This window comes from Pagrus major, chromosome 14 (genome assembly GCF_040436345.1).
Source record: "Pagrus major chromosome 14, Pma_NU_1.0".
Taxonomy (NCBI): domain Eukaryota; kingdom Metazoa; phylum Chordata; class Actinopteri; order Spariformes; family Sparidae; genus Pagrus; species Pagrus major.
The window spans coordinates 21,730,653-21,750,806 of record NC_133228.1 but is presented as its reverse complement, the minus strand read 5'-3'; the positions used below and the strand labels follow the sequence as shown (position 1 = coordinate 21,750,806).

General features: G+C 40.3%; 1 protein-coding gene and 1 non-coding gene across 3 annotated transcripts in view; one reads left to right on the top strand and one right to left on the bottom strand.

Moving 5' to 3' along the window:
* The window catches only part of dgki (diacylglycerol kinase, iota), a 70,358-nt gene that overhangs the window by 38,905 nt on the left and 11,299 nt on the right, over positions 1 to 20,154 (bottom strand). The gene's annotated exons all lie outside the window — the stretch shown is intronic.
* trnat-ugu (transfer RNA threonine (anticodon UGU)) lies at positions 11,727 to 11,799 on the top strand. The gene has a single exon. It is a non-coding gene; the product is annotated as a tRNA-Thr (tRNA).

Sequence of the window (20,154 nt, the reverse complement as noted above, 5' to 3'; positions counted from 1 at the left end):
ATACGGACCAAGGTTTGAGGTGGCAAACACACAAAGACACACCCATGTAACATGTTGTTGCTAGCCAGCTTACTGATAAGTCTTAGCTCTGTGCTCACTAAAAGTTAAAGATCGGTTGATGTGTGGATGTCATGATATTGTTGGTTGAAGCTGGTTGGATCAAGCCTATGTAAGCACGTCATATTTTGTCTTACAGGAAGGTTTATAAGCAGGAGTAAAGATAAATCCACTTTTTAATCATAAAAATTTAAAAATAATCTCTGAGCTCTCCTCCCGTCGGTAAACAGCTCCGGATCAGAGCAGAATCCGATGTGTTTATTCCTCCAGAAGGTCTGGCTCTACACCCGACTCTCTCCTCCAGAGCTAGTTGTCTCAATTACATATTGAGCGTTTAAGTAATTGTTACGTTTAATGGTGGAGTTTTAATCAGTTGTCTGAAGCTCAAAACAACACATAACCATGTTCTCTAGATGTGTATATGTTATATTTTAGTTAAATACAAGAAAGAGTGACAGCACACTAATGCGCAGGGTAAAGGACATAAGTCATTTTACACAGGACTTCTCTTTATCTTCTTTTAGCTGAACTAGAAGTGACCCACACTGGCATCAGTTATCATATGAATACCATCCAATAAGGTCAATTTTTCAGAAGGATTCTGTTCTTTCAAGAAACATCTACATTTAAAACATGTATTCACCACACACAGAAATTAAACACCTGCACAAAGTCCTCACAGCTAGGGACAGCTGTCTTGAAAAGTCAACAGCAGTCAGAGTCATATGAATTAGCGTCACAAGAATTGATTTGTTTCACTCCTGCTTTACAGCTGGTAATAATCCTTGTTACAGGCAGATTTTCAAAGGTTAACATGGCAGCCACTCGCTCCACAGTTTCACTCACCTGTAGCCGAGAAGCCGGTGAAACCATCGTACTTTTTTCACCCTGCCCTTCCTCTCTCCCTGCCTACCTGCTCCAACATGTATCATTATGATTATAAAGGGTTTTCCCACTTTTTCTGCTGCTAATGTCCTCCACAGAAAAAAATCCAACGCGGACTGACTCAACCAACAGTTATTTCCCGGCACACTCACAGCACAGGTCAGGTAATTATGCCAATCAATGTGACGGGCGATGGAGACCTGACACCAGACATCTGAGCTCTGTACTGTGTAACAATGTGTGTCTGTGTGTGTGTTTTTTGATTCAGGTTGAACTTACGTAGGTAGTACAGAGTTACGATTAGCTTGATATTCGGTCTAATAATAGATCTGCCTTGAAGCTAGCCAAAGTAGATCTGAGATTGAAGATAAAGGAAAAGAATGTACACAATGGAAGCAGGAAACAATAGTGAATGTGTGTTTGTGTGTGTGTGCTTGAGAGCTGTGGTATCCAATGAACTATGACACTGGATCCACTACACCTCCTCTACGTCCTCAACTCTCCTTTACCACTGCCTTTTATGTTAGATCAAAGGTAATAGGCTAATTTACAAGTTTTCAAAATAAACATCAGTGAATCCTCAGAATCATTAAAAACAATCAAATTCAAAAGATTAGACCACTGATAACACTGATCATGGGATTTTGGTTTAAAATGAACATGATCATGAACAGAAAACACCTCTACTTAGAAGTAGGCAACATAAGCCATGTTCCCATCCAAATTTTAACCAAATTTTTCTGAAAAATCATCAGAAGAAGATGCTCATTTCTGCAATTTTCCATCCACTTCTCTCGTGGAAATATTGGGATTTGGTTTATGGAGATAAACAGGTAAGTAGTTGCTGCTAATTCTCGGGTCAAGGGGTCATTACACCATTGTAGAAAAAGAGAAACGCCAGTCAAAGCTCAAAACATGATGGAAGTATGGCATTAATCTTGGTATCAAGTATTCTCATTGCTTCATTAAGGTTTATTGTCTCCATTTGTGTCTCTCCAGTGGCTGTTTAGGTCACATGATTCAAGTACATCATGATATATTAGCCAAGTCTGTTTCCATTGCACCATCTTTTCCACCTCACTTTACAGTCCTAATGTAAGAGATGCTACGTCAGCTACGCTAACCTCTTGAGGAGCGGCCATTGTTGTTCTCAAACAGACTGCTGCCTCTCTCACTTGGCTCTAGCTGCCAGTATTTCCTCATGAGACACTGATTGGTTCAGCCACTGTGTGTTTTGCCATAAGCAGATAGCTTGAAGCTTGGCAAGAAGAGAATCCAGCTGCCTCGCAAGGTAATGGAAACCATAAAATCTTCTATGGTTAAGGTACATTTTCCAAAAAGGACGTGTTATAGATAGATATAGATATAGATATAGATAGAAAACCAATATAAATGTGCTGCTTTGGCAGTTGTAAATGAATGTACCTTATCCCGACAATAGGATCAGCACAGAGTTGCACAACACGGCTGGTATGATACTAGAGTCTTCAAAGAGATTGCATCATCTCATGGTTTATATCATCATATTGCCCAAAATATCTCCCTGTTCTGTCATCGATTGAAAAGTTACATGTGTGTGACTATTTTCTAAAAGCAGCCGATTCAACCCAAAATACCGTCACGCCAATATCATGATAATGGTTAAAAATGTAAAATGGAGAGTATCTAGTTTCAATAAAAGGATGAAGTTTTAACTTTCTTTCTTTCATCCCCCTCCACCCACTCTTCTCTCTTCTCTCCTCTCTGTGTCCTTTCCCCTCTTCGTTCCCTTACAGGTGAATCTGCTCTATTTTTGGAACATTACGTAAGAGACAACCTGGCAAAGGCAACCTGAGAAACACACGCAGCCACACAACTACACTACATGAGCTCATGCTTACACATAAACGTGCACACAGACACACACTTCTCAGTTGTATGAAGAGAGGCATTTAGCTGAGTGTTTGTGCAGCAGAGTTGGACTGATATGTGGATTTAAAGGCCAAGAAGACCAACTCTTTTTCTAGCCTTTTAATGCTGATGGAGAATTTAATTCTTGTCAGAAAAAAAACGACGTTCAAGAGGATTTAAATGTCTCCTTGTGACCGAAAATAGACTGACAGAAGTACTGACGAAACTAATGCACTTTCTCAAATGATAAAATGTCTAAACTTGTGTCTATATGTAACACATTTCCAACTTAAGTGTCCAATTTTTCCAGTTTCCATTTATAGCTTCAAAGTTTTTCTATTAAATAATTTTCTATCATCCAGAAGGACAGTAAATTGAAATAATTTGGCATGTGGTTTGGCACAAAGGTTCAGCACTTATCATCCACTGCAGAGATTTCGTGCTGTATAAAACACATGAGGCCAAACGAAGCTCCTAACTGGCTAAGATAAGAGGAAATCATATCAATCCTCACTTGGTTCAACTAAACTCTACATGGACTTAGTAAAATACAGTCTAATGATCTCAGCCTCCGTTGTCTGACAGAATTATTGATCAAACCAAAAATGTTCTCTTCGGACTCCACTTCACTAAGTGCACATTAAAAAATCACCAAGTGCAATAAGTTCAGTTAGTTAAGTTATCCTTTATTGAGCCCTGTAGGGATATTCATTCTCTGACGTTAACCCATCCTCAGTATTAGGCTGGAGTATATCTCGTAGAAAACATAACACATGCTGCTGATACAATCTTCTAACAAGTCAACAATATTTTAATTTGTTCCATGTATGAAATCTGTCACTGGCAGAGACCATCCATCTGGTATCACTTGGTAATTCATTGGTATCAGTTGCTCTTAGCAGCTTTGTGAATAATGCAGGTCTTAAGAAGAAAACTCTTAAACCGCTTTCACATTGGACCAAAAAACCTCCTAACATCTGGCTGCTGTCTTCAGTTGGAAAGGGTGCAACTGGCATTCATCCCTGGCTCAAACGCCTCTGCTGTAGTCCCAGGTATCATGCTAATTTTCATCCCTTTTCTGGCATGGTACGATGATGCACGTTTAAGTAACGAATGCTGACATGTAATAGTCCATTCAGCGTTGAGTTTGAAAGAGAGACTCGAGTAGAAGATATTTAAAAAGTAACCTGAAGTAACAGCCATGTTCGCAAATGTGACACAAAACAGAAAGGCAGATTCATCAATAGCGAATGGGAACAGAGTCAATCGTCTATTGGTAGCGGGTAGTGTTGTTACAATACTGGAGTTTCTAACTTCAATACAATACCTGGCAAAATATCAATATTTGATACAATACTGATGGCATAAAATGTTTTATTTTTATCAGAATAGATATACCAAAGCTATAACATGACGACGGAGCTGGCTTTTCTTTTCTTGGCCACCAGAAAACAACATAAAGACTGTAGTAAACATTTAATATCATACTTTTGTAGAAGCATTTGTTTCTTTCTCTTTAGATTAAAGGTTTTTTGGATGACAGCAGATATAACAACCTGTTAATTACTGACCCTTTGGGTTGGCTCGGCTGACCAATGTGAAGCATCAGTATCTGACAAGTTGGGAATGAGACTCAACAGTCAACTGTCTTACAAATTGGATCTTTGAGCCTTTAAAAATAATGTGTGTCTGTCAACTCGCTGTCAGAGAGAAGAGAGAGCGAAAATGTAGTGTCTCGATCGCAGAAAATGAGCATTGAAACCATTTCAAATGTTCAGAATCGATCGATATTTCATCATCTTTGACAACACTAGTGGTGGGTTTACTCACATTTACTAAACCTGCATGTACACGATAATTTTGGTGTAATAACGGTACCTTCCAGGCACTTTTACTTAACATGTATTAGAAGGATAAGATCTTTTGTAAATATGCACCCTGGGTTCATTTCCCAGCGGTGTGACCTTTTCCTTTTTTAATTCAGTGACTGTAAATCGCAGTGTTTGCCGGTGGAAAGCCAGAGAGGGACCACATCATTGACTTTACATTACATTAGTCAGATGAAACTGAACCCAACACAAGATGATCTGTCAGCTGCGGAAATTTACAGCCTTAATATGGACACAGTGACGTAAAAGCCTCATTAACATGGAGCTCAAACATTCGAGGTGACAGTTAAGGACACTTCAGTTCCCGGCAGACTCTGTCAGCATCTTCTTATTCGGCACAATCTACCAAACACTTGATCTATTCTTCTGTTGCTCCAAATCTTCTGTCTTTATCTCTCTCCTTTCAATCTTCTCCAGTCCTTCTATCTCACCACAATTTCTCTACATCCTTTTATTCTCTCCCTCTCTCTCTTTCCCTCTATATGGGTCAGTGTGAAAGGCTCGCTAGTTGCCGCTGGTGACACAGCATGCCCAGAGTGTGTACATGTGTGTACACGTGTGTGTGTGTGTGTGTGTGTGTGTGTGTGTGTGTGTGTGTGTGTGTATGGGTGCATGTGTGTGAGAGAGACAAGAGATATGTGTCTGTGTCTCTACTGGCCTCCTCTCAGTGCCTCAGGTAATGGAGTGTGATGGATAAAGGTTGATCACCACATGCAAACACACACTAAAAAATTACACAGACTTTATGAGACAGATGGAAGGGGGTTGAGCGTCTCTTGACAGTGGTTTTCAACATATTCAGACCTTAAAACGGTAAAAAAATAATGCAAAAACACGATAGAAAGATGGCATTTGTGTTTGTGTCGTGTATTATTTTGAGGAATGTTGCAGTCTCCTCATTGCTTCACACAGATCTAATGTTATCATCTTGTCAGTGGAAGCTTAAGTGGATTTTTTAGTCACATGCTTAATGAGCGTCAGGATTTTACTAAGATTTGTTGTGCTGAAACTCAGACATTTTTTTTCCTTGTGGAACAAGTACTACAAATATCAATTTTGTTGTCTTCCTTCTTCTCAATGCTTATATTCAACTTTCATGTGCATACCACCATCTACTTTATCGGACTGTGATGATGCTGCGCTTGTAGTTTCATTATAGCCGATAAATAGGGCCAATGGTATAAATTTCTCTTTATCTGGCCCAATATTTATCATGCATCCCTTCTAAATGCCAATATATTTTCAATGAGCTGATATCGGCTAATTTATAGGTCTAGCTCTAATGATGATGTGTTCTGAGAGCTGCCAAAACGTGGGCTACTGTGCATGAACACATCCTGTATAGACACTGAAGGCTTAAGCTGCTGCAGTCATGATGTGAGGCTGCATTCAGGCCGACAACAGACATGAATTAATGTGGTGGAAAAGCCAAAATGGTTGGCAAAAATAGACTATAAAATCATAAAACAATGCAAGCAGAAGTAATCTATATATTATCCTGCAGCTGTAACACACAACAACTGTTTGGCTTCAGGGCTCAGCCTCAGTCTGACCTCAAGCACACAAAAATACACACAGAAACACACAGGAACATGACCGCACACATGCCACAACTGACAATAGCAGGAAGAAATCAACACACAAAAGACACAGACACACACACACACACACACACACACACACACACGCACACATGCACAGAGTTGACACAGTGAGCTGCAGATAGTGCTTCTTTATTGTCAGTCTACACAAAACAATATCTTATCTGCACACACTCGACAGCGATCACACACAGACACTTCCCAATCTCCCCTGCTTTGCACTTGTGTTTACGTGTGTGTGCGTGTGTGTAGCGGGCTGGGTGTGAAAGGGTGTGGTTGTCATGGCAACCCCACTCAGACTTCCTTCCCAGTTTTATCAGAGCCTACAGCATTCCTCCCCGTGTCTGTCTGTCTGTCTTCCTCCCTGTCTGTCTGTCTCGCTCTGCAGACCTCCTCTAATTGTGTGTCTGTGTGTGTCAGTAGTCGTTAACCACTCAGAGAAAATGTCTGCTCGGATGTGAAGTTGCCCCAGCGGTAGACGACAACCAGCCACCAGCTTGAATGATTTTTGCCCAGCTGTTCTGCCAGCCTGCCGAGACACACTGACTATCTACCAAATAAAACACCTGATGCACCTGTGGGCCATCGAAGCACAACACCGGCACTGCAGGCACGACTGGCCCAAATAAGCCAGGATCAGACTGCATAATACTTGCGTCTTTCCGAATGGTCGTGGTCATGTCGTGGCCTGGATAAAAGACATGTGTGACAACACGTTGAAGCTTGAGCACGACCTGCGTGATGTGCAGGTGATCAGGAAGAGGAGACGCATTTTGAGTTGGTGGTAGATATTTTAAAACTAGGTAGGACAAATTCTGACATCTTTCTGTCGGGCCTCGTGAGGTGTCCTAGATTCAGAATTGGTTGTCTGACACTGTGACACCAGCAAAACATGTGGCGATTATCAAACTAATTTTAGCGAGGTGTTTGACCTGTAGTGCAGCGGTATTTGTTTTTCTTGTCCCAACGAGTAAAAAATGTTCTTCCCCCCACTGACATTGGGGTGAGCTATTCTGAACCATTACTGCAAAGCATAGATTGTGTTGGACTTTGTTGTTGCCCGAAATTTCGAAGGACAGAGTCGTAAATGTATTACCTGTCATTTTGTTTTTCACTTTTTAACGATGTTGAGACATGACCTCATGAACTCCTGCTCCCACCGAACCAAGTTAGCCCTCTTGACCTCTTCGCAGCTACTTGCTTGTCACAACATCCTCCACCGTATCTGTCCATCTTTTTCACCTCGTTTATCACTCATATCACAAGTATTGGGCTTTCTACAGGAACTTCAGACACTCAGCTGCTGTGACATTTTGGATAGCTAGATTAAATAGCAATATAGCCTACCAATGTGATAGCTAAAGCAAGCTGGACATGGAGGTCATGCATGTGAGATCAAAGACAAAACTAAACAACAAGCTTTTGAAGCAGCACTAGCCACCTCTGCTAAACAATTCCTGGAGAAATTTCCTGGTGAAACAAAATACGTTGTTTTGGCATGAAAATTGATTAATGTCATGTTAACAAACAATGTGACTGCACACTAAATCACAAATAATAATAATCACAAATTGAGGTTGATCGCAAATGTGTAAGTGATCTGTTATTATCTTGATAAAACGCTTTTAAAAAACAGTTAGGTATGAAATGTTTTATGGTCGTATTTCTACAAATAAGTTGTTCTTGAGTTTGTTTCTGACTGAGCTGGGGGTTTTTCTCTACTTTAATAAGTATAATATATTTAATTATAGTCTACTCTTCTCTTCTCTGTGTGTCTCTGACAGCGAGTGGGTGTGTGAGAGCAGCTGCAGTCGGGTACACCATCAACTCTTATTAGATCACTTCTCTCTCACACGCACACACACACACACACACAAACACAAGCACACACAAGTTAACATGCAGGCACTTCTGGACAACACACTGTTCTCGTGAACGCAGTGCAACGTGGGGACCAGTAACACACACACGTACACACACACAGTCATATAAACACACACAGAGAAAGAGGCATGTTAACTGAAATATTAAACAGTTTCACAGAGGAGCACATGTTGAAATAGTACAGCAGGGGGTTTAATAGTAGAATAGAATAGAAAGCAGATATGTCGTGTAGAAACTTTTAAAAGATGTAACAGTTGGTCGGCAGAAAATAATCTAAAAGGACCATTCTGGGAAATTCTGACAGGCCTATTTATTTATTTTCTGACCTTTAATTGACTAAATTGGTTAATCTTTGAGTCATTAGTTGTCATCCTAGCAGTGTTTCCAACTCTTTTCCAATGAAAGTAGCAGGCACTAGCTCCATCGAAGTTATTCTTCAGTTCTTATGGTTTCCAAAAAACTACATGAACGACTGAATTGTGGAGACTCTAACCGATCTACAATGTATAACCTGTCTATATTCACAAATAAATTACTGTAATGTATTACTTTTGTAGTGGTTATCCCCAACACTGCTTACAAGCGCCAATACAGAGAAAGTTGAGAGTGACGACATAACCACAGAAACTCACTACAACCAACTGAACTCCCACAGCAGGAGAGAAAGAGACCCTGGCGTTGCTGGCAGAAGAGCCGTGGACTGCTCTCTCTGCTTACTCTGAGCAGCATGCGTGGGAATGAATTACAACATAATATATTTGAATACATTTCTCGCCTTTTCCCTGACGGTCTGAATAAGTAGATTATTTTGTCAGTCGTGGCATTTTAGAAATAATGTCACTGATCAGTCGTTTGTATATGCTTTCCATTCATTCTCTATGCAAGCAGCCGTGAAATCTGGTAGCGTCGCTTAGCGCTTCAAAAGATGTGGTGTTTCGTTGCCTGCTCCTCATTTTTATAAAGTTGAGGTTAAAGCTACTTTATACAAATCAATGGTGTCCAGCATGACTCTAAAAACTATCAAAACTAACCGTTGTCGAGTTAAAATGAAGCTTCAGCAACTGCATGGGCTATTTCTCGTCTAAAATGTCTTTAGAAACTCAGGTACAGCCAGTGAGTGTTTGCGTGGTCGCCGGCGGGTGTAGCCCGTTTTGGTCAAGCATGCAAAGCCGGGAAGTGGTGCAAACCCTCAGTTCAAAAACACCCCTGTGGACACCGTAAAAGGGTCTGAAAAGTTGCTTAATCTAGCGTGAAAGTCACTGAGTTTCGACACTGAGCCCTTGATATAAGAGTACAAGACAAAGTAGAAAACAGTGAAGAAGTAGATTACAATAGTAGAGCAGAATATATTAAAATAAACACTAACGCTTGTTTGTTTTAGTAACAGTGAAATAATTATTGACTAACTTTAATTAACTATGATGGCGGTTGTTACCCCAAAAACATTTTAGATCTTATATCAAACTTAAAACTGGGCATGTGTAAAAACTTTATGTTACATTTGTGTTGTGTTTTGTGTATGTGCATGTGTGTGTGTGTGTGTATGTATCCGGTTGTGGGGCTGGATACAGGAAGCCTGACTCTTTCCCTCTGACCTTCCTCCCTCTATTTATAAGCACTCTCTCTCTCAATAACATGCATGTCAATTTTACCCTCTCAGCTATGTGTGCCCTTTTTTCTATGAATTTTCTGCATCTTTACGACTGTATTATGTAGTAAACAGTCAGTATTTTGCACTCATTTTCATAGTATAAACATAGTATAGTTTTTTCCATTCAGTATGCACTGACGCCTGTCAATCAAACCACAAATTTGGAGAGCTACTGCCAATTTGAGTATACAGTACATTATTTTGTCACTATTTCCTCAAAGTCTGCTCAGAATGAGATATGTAATTAGTACGCACATCACGTCGTCCTTTCTCTCAATTCTGTTCACTCCCAATCTGCCTTCCTGGCATGACAGGACAAAAACAAAAAGGTACAAATCTATCTATCAATATTTCTGAAGGACTTCAGACCACACATGCAGATCTGATGCTGTCCTTCACTCGAGAAGTTGAAGGTTTGCCGTGTTTGCCTGAGAGAGCGTGCCTGCCCTTCACTTCACTTCTACACTGGCCTACATTACTTCTCCTCTGGGGGTGGACGAGGAGGAGAGAAGAGAGGAGAAGAGAAGAGAAGAGAAAAGAAGAGAAGAGAGAGGAGGGAAAGTCAGATTAGAGAGAAAGGAAGGAGAAAGAGAGTGTGAAAAAGAGAGAGACTGGAGATGATAGAGAGGACAAGAGGAGAGAGAGGAAGAGGGATAACTGTGAGAAAAGAGAGGGAGGGAGTGAAGGAGAGAGCATCTGTAGGCGGTCTTGGCTTTGCCCAAAGGCCTTGGCTTCTCTCCTCATCCTCCTCCTCCTCATCATCATCATCTCTCCTTCACACTTTCACTCTCTGCTGCTCTCTCTCCTTCCCCTTCCTCAACCTCTTCCTCATCTGCCTCCCTGCTCACATCTTTCTCACCATTTTTCTCTTCCTTTTTTTCGTCTTCGCTCACACTTTTGGGTCGAATTCAGATCAAATTCTAATTTATGCAATTGAATTAAAGCCAACACTCTGAAGGAGGAAGGTGTTTTCAGAAATAAGGGAAGACTTGTGACTAATAAATAAAAAAACATACCGCATTATGATGAAATTTGCCTTGATAATGACGATAAACTTTGAGTAAATGTGGTTCTTGCAACGTCTTAAAATAGTTGTTTTTGTAGTAGTTGTAGTTTTAAAGTGATTAGAAAATTGTTGATAAAAAGGACAAAGTACTAAAAGTATCAAGGTTAACATTATGCTCATTTTCAGGATAATAATTTTATTTTTGGTTATTAGTAGAATAGGTTTACATGCTTGAATGTTAAAAAACAAGTCAGTATACTCATACTGTCCAGTGTTGCAGCACTGTATTCACCCTCTCTGAAACGCTCTGTTTTAGCTCCTGTCTCTTTAAGGCCCCTCCTCCTGAACACCCAGTCTGCTCTGATTGGTCAGCTCACACATGCCTGAGCCAGCACAACCAACAACAACAGAGCAGCTGTGCTAAATTCATTCTCATGTGCCAAACTAGCTGCTAGGAATAAAGTATGCAAATGTGTGACATGGTAATGTAGTGTGATGTCACAGAGTCACTGAATTAAAGGCGGGACTACTGACGAGGCGTTTCAGGAGCAGAGGTTTCTGTGGGAGAGAAGAGTTTCTGTTGGAGTGGACTTTGACTTTTTTAACTTTCAAAATCTTTTCCATGCACAAAAACCTATAGAAAACAGTGAAGGGAAGAATTTAGATAGGAGACAGGAAGTAGGTCTACATGAAAACCACGGTTTGCTTTTATAGCTCAAGACACAAACCTGTCGTCTATAAATTAACTTTATGTAGCACTAAATTCTTTTCATGCTTACGTTGTGGTAGAAAATGTAATGACTTGGGTGGTAAATGAAGCACCACGTTTACACTTTACGACACCTTAAACCTCTGACTCACCAGGCTCCATAGCTCAGGGGTTAGAGCACTGGTCTTGTAAACCAGGGGTCGCGAGTTCAAATCTCGCTGGGGCCTAAAAATACTTTATTGAATCCATCCTACAAGGATCAATAAAGGTCCATCTTATCTTTGTTGGGGGTACAAAGTGCAGGACTGTAATTTCAAAGTCAAACTATCTATGTTAGGTTTACACTACAAGAGCATTTTGGTTAGGTATGGCCTGAGACCGTGGTCGGAGTTGACTCTTCAAGTACCCCTCCAGGCAAAGGTGTGTTTTTCTTCTTGTTCCTGCAGTACAATGCTGTTGTGTTGTTGTAAATTATCTCTGTGCTCACTGAAAAGGATGATATGTGACATCACAAATAGTTTGAGAGCCGATCCCGGTCCAATGTTTAGTGTTTTTATGAGGGAGAAGGTGCTAAATTAAGGATTGGTGTTAATGATACTTTTTTTCTGCAAAAACATGTCAGACACACATTAGATATATTTTATGTATGCCTGAATATATGTGTGGAGGAGATCTTTAATAAACACACTGCATCTCAAGTGAATGTGGACTTTGTGCTCCTTAGTGTTGCCAGTGCCTACACAAAGCCATAAAAAAAGTTTAACAATGTTGTACAGATCCTGTTCTCACCACAAGCAAAGGCAGTATTACAAGACTGGATATTTTGGCAGAAAACCAAAGAACAAATTAGTTGTTGCAAATTAATTGTTTAATACCTGCCAACACTCCCTCTTTTTCACAGGCTAATGTTGGCAGGTATGGTATAAAAACATAATTTCTAGGTGACCCCAAAGCACTGCAGGATAAATATGGGGAGCCAAGGAGGATGACTAACAGTACTGGACAGCAAAAGAAAGTAAGAAGTATTTTTATTATATTTATAATACTTCTCTCGTCTTTGCTTTCGGCTGCTGTATAATTTTTACATCTTCAGGCCCCTTAAAATATTGAAATAACACAATTTGACTCTTTCAGTTGAACTGGCTAATGGATTCAAGTGGTTTCAAGCCAGACAAGATGGGAACCACCGGTATAAAATATGGCTGAGCATACCAGGAAGACAACCTGTATGAAATAAGAATGAATTAATAATACTGAAATAGTAATAGTAGTTAGTTGTAGTGGTAAAGACAAGCTTGCTTTCAGGAATATCTAAATATCTTCAGACTTTACTTGTCTGCAGCTCTTAAAGAATATTATTCTAATTATATTCAAATAAACATAAAATATTTCTATACCTCTAAATTCCTACTGTATTAGCTGATATTTTAGAGGCACACACTTGTGCTCCACTACCAGATTTTCTCTCTTTTTCTGTCTTTTTGTCCAGCAGAGTCAGCAAAGTATATTTTCCAGAACTCCCACTCAGAAAACCCACTCTGTTTCTATAAGTGGGAGAGAGAGAGAGTGAGAGCGAGAGAACTGCTTAGTGTCTGTGAGCGGACTACTAACAGTTATAGTGGTGGAGTGTCAACTCAACATGAAACTGAAACAAACACGCACACACGCGCACACACACACACACACACACAGATACAAAGAGTGATTTCCATCTTAATGGTTTCGAAAAAGTGGGAGAAAAGACATAAATTATTAATGAGAACTAATAAAAACAAAAGCGTATTTTCCAAGAAAGGTTTCAGCCAATTTTCCAAAACAGTCCAGTCGACTAATGTGAATTTATTACTGCAGAAAAGACAAAGAGAGAGAAAGTGAGGGCCTCCAAAAATGTTAAAGCTCCGTAAACAATCGTGGCACATAGCAGACACACAGATGAGTTGAAATTACATGTCCTTTCAAGAGGCAGACGATCTGAAACACGGCTTGTGATCTCATATTATCCATTTATAATGAGCCGTAGGGTGTACGTGGTACAGCAACACAGGGATGTAATTGCCAGGTAATGTTCCACTGGCAAGTTTGTCAGTGCCAGCCCCACGGGAGACATTAGTGCCTGAAAAAACATACTGCACTCTGTAAATGAGCCGTCAATAACAACACGCACACCCTCCATTTGATTTAATGTACTGCAAACTTGTGAGGAACAAGGAGAAGCTAAACACAAAAAACAAAATTAACACTTTTATCACACGCTCCATCATCCAGTGTTCACACCTCTTCAAACACCATGACAGGACACTGACTGGATTTCTCACTTGTGATTCATTTGAATATTGGTGCAAAGCATGTCTGGAAATATGGGTTGTTTGTTTATAGACTGAATGTTTGGATGTTTGGTGAAACCACTCAGACTTTAGATGATTTTTGAACACAAAAACACGAAGGTGAAGGTCAAGGTGTGTTCAGATTGAGTGTGATGCAAATTTTGGGCAGCCCTAATGCACACAATGTCGAGTGAGAGACACAAGCTGATGCAAATAGATGTTAACAGATGCAAATTGAGAGTTATCTCTGGTTTATGACACTGCTTTATGGAAACAGGATCAGCAAGAACAGCGCTTGGAGAAAATCGAGAAACGGTTGGAGTTACTGTGACATGTTGAAATGAACAGTTACACACACTGACATACATCACACTAACTGGTTTCATTTCAAATTCGGAAACACAGCTTAAGATTGTTGAAACATGCCAAAACTAGACGACACACAAACACACTATTTCCACCGACAGACAGACAGTCAAGCAACAAGTTAGAAAAAAATCAAACACGTTTAAAATTAGGGTTGACCCAAATGCCTCGAAGCTTTGAAGCTTCTACCGTTGCCATGGTAATCAACATCCAAAACGGTATTGAAAGAAAGGAGGTGTTGCATCGGCTCCACCGAAAAAGAGCCAAAAACACTGACAAAGAGAATGAGAAATGGAGCTCCTCTGTGGCGTTAAAGTAGTCTCAAACCTTCACACGACAACAGCGAGGGAGCATTTCTACTCTACTACGAGTACTGAGCTGTGCTGGATGTAAGCCGAACCCTCCATGTTAGCATCTGCTCAATAGTCACTCTGATTTTTATTAACTTTGCTGAACTTTGGATGCAAGCCCGCTGAGCGGCTGGATGTAACAATCGCGAAAACTCACGCTACAATATTTTTCACGATATTATAATAAATGTGATGTGTACTGCATTTATTATTTGTATACAATTTGTTTTTACTTTTTAATTGAGGTACTTCTGCTTTCCTTCAATAGTAAAATAAAAGTAGCCAGCCATGACATACGCATGTGTAAAAAGTAGCCATTGAACTATGTACACCTGCAAAACCATACAGCAGCCAGCAGCCAGTATCAGTCACTCCCTCCCTCTGGTTGTACAGCGGGACAAGAGACACTCTTACAGTAAAAAGTGTCTCCGAAGAATAAGTGAAGAGGCCGGAGTGTTACTACAGTTCAAACTCGCCGAAAACAGAAATCCCCGTTTAAGAGTTACATAGTCAAGCTGCATTTTTTATCACAATATCATGAAATTCGGTACATCGCTACATCCCTATTATTTAGCCTTGACAGACGAGGACAGATGGGGGTCAAATCCAAAACGAGTCCTCCAAAACGAGTAAGTGATGAGCCGTCTTACGCAGTTTTCCGCTCAACGATATTGTTCTGTGTGCACGTATCACATATTCATGCCTGGTTTTTATATGTGCAGGTTTTGAGACTGAATAAATACCATAGAGGAGCTATGCTTCTTCAGAAAAACTGAAAAAAACCTAAAGCACTCGAATACTGATTTGGTCACCAATTACCATGGCAACGACCGAAGCTCAGAAGCACCGGGGGTCAGCCCTGGATAATACAGTATGTATATTCTACTCTACAATCAGTTAAGACATGTCATGAACCGCAGCCAGAACACAGAAGTGATACTACCCTCTCCTCCTCACCCATGCTCTCTTTCTCTCCCTCACATCTTCCTCTGACACCTACATAATTACAGTCTGTCAGTGTGTGTGTGCATGTGTGTGTGAGAGCGAGCATGTAATGTGGGGGAGGCATCAGAGTCACGCTGTGCATCTGGATCTGACCTTTGCTGCTCAGAATAGACGCACACACACAGAGAGAAAAGACTGCAGAGAAAACGAAGAGCAGATAAAGATGGAGAAAGGGTGAACTGATAAAAAGAAGAGGATAGAAAAGAGACAGAAAGAGACAAACAGAGATGGTTTGGGACATGACAGGTGCAAATACAGAGAGAATAGAAGTAAAACTGGGAACAAAAAGCGTATAATTACTAATACTTGTAAAAAAAAATCTTAAATCTTTACTGTAAAACAAAGTGAGCGAGTGATGAAACGAGGTGACTGTGCTGTCTCTCTAACATCAGGCTACAGCTGCCTAGTAAAATTAATTATTTACTAATGACTCTCAACTGACCTGAGCAATTAGTGCACACACACACACACACACACACAGAAAGAGAGAGCGAGATAAAGATGCTGTCTCACTAATTATAGCGTGTCTCTGCAGCTGAGGTCTGCCAGGTCGTGTGTGTGTGTGTGTGTGTGTGTGTGTGTGTGTGTGTGTGTGTGTGTGTGTGTGTGTGTGTGTGTGTGACTGTGTGTTTTAATGTGTGTGTGGGCGAGCCAGTGTGTGAGTGCATCAGTTTGAGTCAGGGACGAAACGCAAAACAGCAAAAGAAACTCTTAACTGAGGAGGAGGATGAGGAGAAAAACTTAAAAAACAGAGATATGTTTATGTATAGAGCGGCATTTTAATGTGTGTGTTTATGTGTGTATGTGTGTGTGTGTTTGCGTTTGAGCGTGGACTCATCTAACTGAGCGCTGAGAGATGATCAGCGCTCGGTAATCCTACCTGCATAGACACACACAAACACACACACAACAGACACACACAGACACAAAAGAGACACTTCCAAAAGGCCGGGGTTAATCCCTGCAGCACATACATGTTCACAATAATGGTGGTGTACATGTGTGTGCATATTAATAGGAATCTATAAATAGGGAGGGATGCAGATGTACTGTACAGCAACTGAAAGATAGAACATTTCAGTGCGATCTAAAACCAAAATCTCTTGTCTCTGTGATGTGGAGCTGACGGAGCAGCTGGCTGCGAGCTTCACCAAATTAGTCAACCATTTGGCATCGGAGCTACAGATCTCTCTCATCCATCAAAAATGCATTTAAAATATGATTACACTGGACAGTACAGTGATGGGGATTAATCAAATAAATAATAACCCTTTGTGTCAGTCTCTTAGCTGAGGAATCCATCTGGCAGAAGAGCTCGTAATAAGAAGTCGGAGAGTGAAAAACAGGTGGAAATCGTGAGGTAGATCATGGTAGGTAATTAAATTGTGAAGGCACGTGAATTGATGTTATTTCCTATTGTTACCTAGATACTGAATAAAAAAAAAAATCTCCTCTGCACTCAAAAAAAAAAAAATGTTTGAAAGAACTACTCCAGGATTCGTGACGCTGACAGAAAGTGAAAAAAAGCTTCAATATCTCTCAAGGGAAGATGAAAATATAGCAAAATAGAAGCGATATTTGTCCCTTCACAACAAAGTTACTGAGGCAGAAGAAGTAGTTTTAAGGATAAGTCCACCTGATTTTGGTGAATAAAATTCAGCCATTTTCTTTTCACCCTCATGTTGCAGCATTCTCCTAAATAACTGAAGTAGATTTATTGTTTGAAAATGTAAAATAATAACGGGAAAAAAACATAAAATGGCTGCACACAGGTTGTCCAGCATGATCCAAGTCTCCGGAAACCCAAATTACATCTCAAAAGAAGATTCCCAATTAATTTAAAGACACGTGGACATTTTATGTTTTTATTGATTGTTGTTTACGTTTTAAAACAAGTCCTCACCTACTTCAGTTGTGTAGGAGAAGATAATGACTTAATTTTTGGGTGAACGCATCCTTTAAACTTACATTGAGTATTTAACATTTTTGTGCAAAAGGTATGGCAAAGGCAATTTAGTGTATTTGTATAAAAAACATGCTAGATTAGGGCTGCAACTAATGATTAATGTCAGTCAATCAACCTTTTCCAGAATCCAAATATATTCAATTTACTGTCATATAAGATTGAGAAAAGCAGCAAGTCCCCACAAAGGACAAGCAATGATTTTTCTGATATCATGTTTTGCTTTTATTTCTGAATCTAAGTGCTGTATCATAGACAACTGGACGTGTTTCAGTTCTAACTAACTGGAGGGGAGTTGCAGGCTTTTAAACTCTGTCTCCCCTCCAGTTAGTTATAACTGAAGAAGCCTCTTAGATGAGAGGTGAAACGTCTTCAAGAAACTGAAACGCATCCAGTTGCCTACGATACAGCGCTTAGAAATAATCGTGACCTGGATGACTGAGAACCTTCATCAACGTTTTATTTCTTATGTTTCCCCTCTGTATATTCTGCAACACAAATGTATGTAAATGCGATGCCATTAAACCGAGCTGGACCTGATATGAGAGTGAGACAGAGAGAAAGCAAAGTGTTAGAGTTTCAGCAGCAGTGATGGAGTCAGTGACACCTCAGCAGTCAGCTCCACAGGTTCATTATCGGCTCGAACGAGACAGATGGGCCTGTTGGAAGAGAGAGAGGAGGTGCTACTGTTCAAGTACAAACCAGGAAAACACGACTGCTGCTCTCTCTGGAGGAGAGTGCCGTGGTGTGTTTTAAAGCACAGTCAGAGTGGTAGGGTTTCTTTTTCCATTTTCTTTTATAGGCTCGATCTGCACTCTGTTTAGCTCTCTTATTACAACCCACCTGTGTGTCCTTCCCCCGTCTGCTTGTATTTATGTATGCCATTATTTCTCTACTGTAAATACTGTAAATGTACATTAGTATACAAGAACAAGAGCAGGCTAAAGGCTCAAAGAAACACCATCCATCCACACATCCGTCCATCCGTTAATCTAATCTAGGCTAATTAAGGAAGTCCAGACGTCCCTCTCCCCAGGGGTCTCTCCTACTAGTTGGATGTACCCGGAAAACCTCCCAAGGAAGGTGCCCAGAAAGCATCCAATTCAGATGACCAAACGACCTCAACTGCCTCCCTGTGACATGAAGGAGCCCCTACTCCAAGCTTAAATCACTGCAATAGCCTCTCAAAGTCCTGTTTCTTTATCTTTTGGATAGCCAATTCTCAGTGTACTTGTGATTCTCCCTGTCCACCTAGATATGTACAAGACTTGCAACAACCTTCAACCAACTATAAAAAGAGATTAAAAGAGATTATTACTGTAGCTAACCCGTCGCCCACACAACCAGCCAGGCAACTGTTCACACTGTCAGGAGGCACACGAACCAGAGACTGAGACTGTATTTAATTGACATCAACGTCATTATAAATTCTGCTTCATGATCAGATTCATTATCAATTCTCAAACTAATTCCTGATCAATGTTCTGTGTGGAAAAAAGTAGGCCCACATAGCTTTTCAGCATCAGTGCAATTCAAGCTGTAGCAACAATCTGTCTGTCGTCATCTAAAATGGAGGGAAGAAGAAAATATTTGTACAGCATTAGTTTTCATTCGGGTTTTCTTTGGCTCTATTCCAAACCAGTATTACCAGGCACAACATCCTGTATTTTAGTCGTATTCACAAACATTATTTCCTGGATATGATGTCAAGATGTCCATGTAACATCAACTTTCAGAAGAAGAAGTCTTTTCTTCAGCAGCCACATTATCAATCATCATTTTGAGTTGTTTTACCCACTTTCTACATGTGTTACAAGCATAAATATACATGTGAAGCTCATTTAGATTAAGTAAAACTGCCAAGAAAGACCTTGGATTAATCCCAAGACCCCCAGCTAGCGGACTATCTCACTAACAGAAGGAAATCCAGTCCATTCACTCAATCAGTCAATCATTCAGTCAGCTCCATCCACATCATTTACATACAGTTGGTGAGCAGATGTGTCAAGCTTTGGTTGTTCTCAGTGATGAATGTTAACAATGTTAACACACTGTTTCACTGCGACCAAAGAAAAAAATCAAATCAGTAACACCTTTCAAAACAACGCCACAGATCAAAGCAAGACCTTCACTGTTACTGTCAGCTTCTCTTAAGTCATGTTTTATACAGCAGCAAGTCAGTGTCAATCATAAACATTACAACCCAGCAGGTACAGAACGAATGTGCTGTCTCATTTTCTTGTTATGGTTTCATCAGGATTTAGTGAAGGAGAATTTACGTGCAGCTTATGAATGAATACAGAACTGTAACTGTTGACTCATGAGTCTAAAATTATCACAATAAAGCACTTTATGAACACTCCTTGTGTCTTTTTCAGTCGGTAGAAAACCTCTAAAATGAGTGTGTGCACTGCAGAAGGTTCAACACATGCCGCTGTGTTGAACCTTGACAAAATTTACAACTCATCCCTGCTCTGTGCCTCTTTCCTTTACATCAGAGGAATGTTAACACACACTTAGGGTATATACAGTGACAGGGGAGAGTGTGTTCTGTCTTCTACCCTAAATCACGAC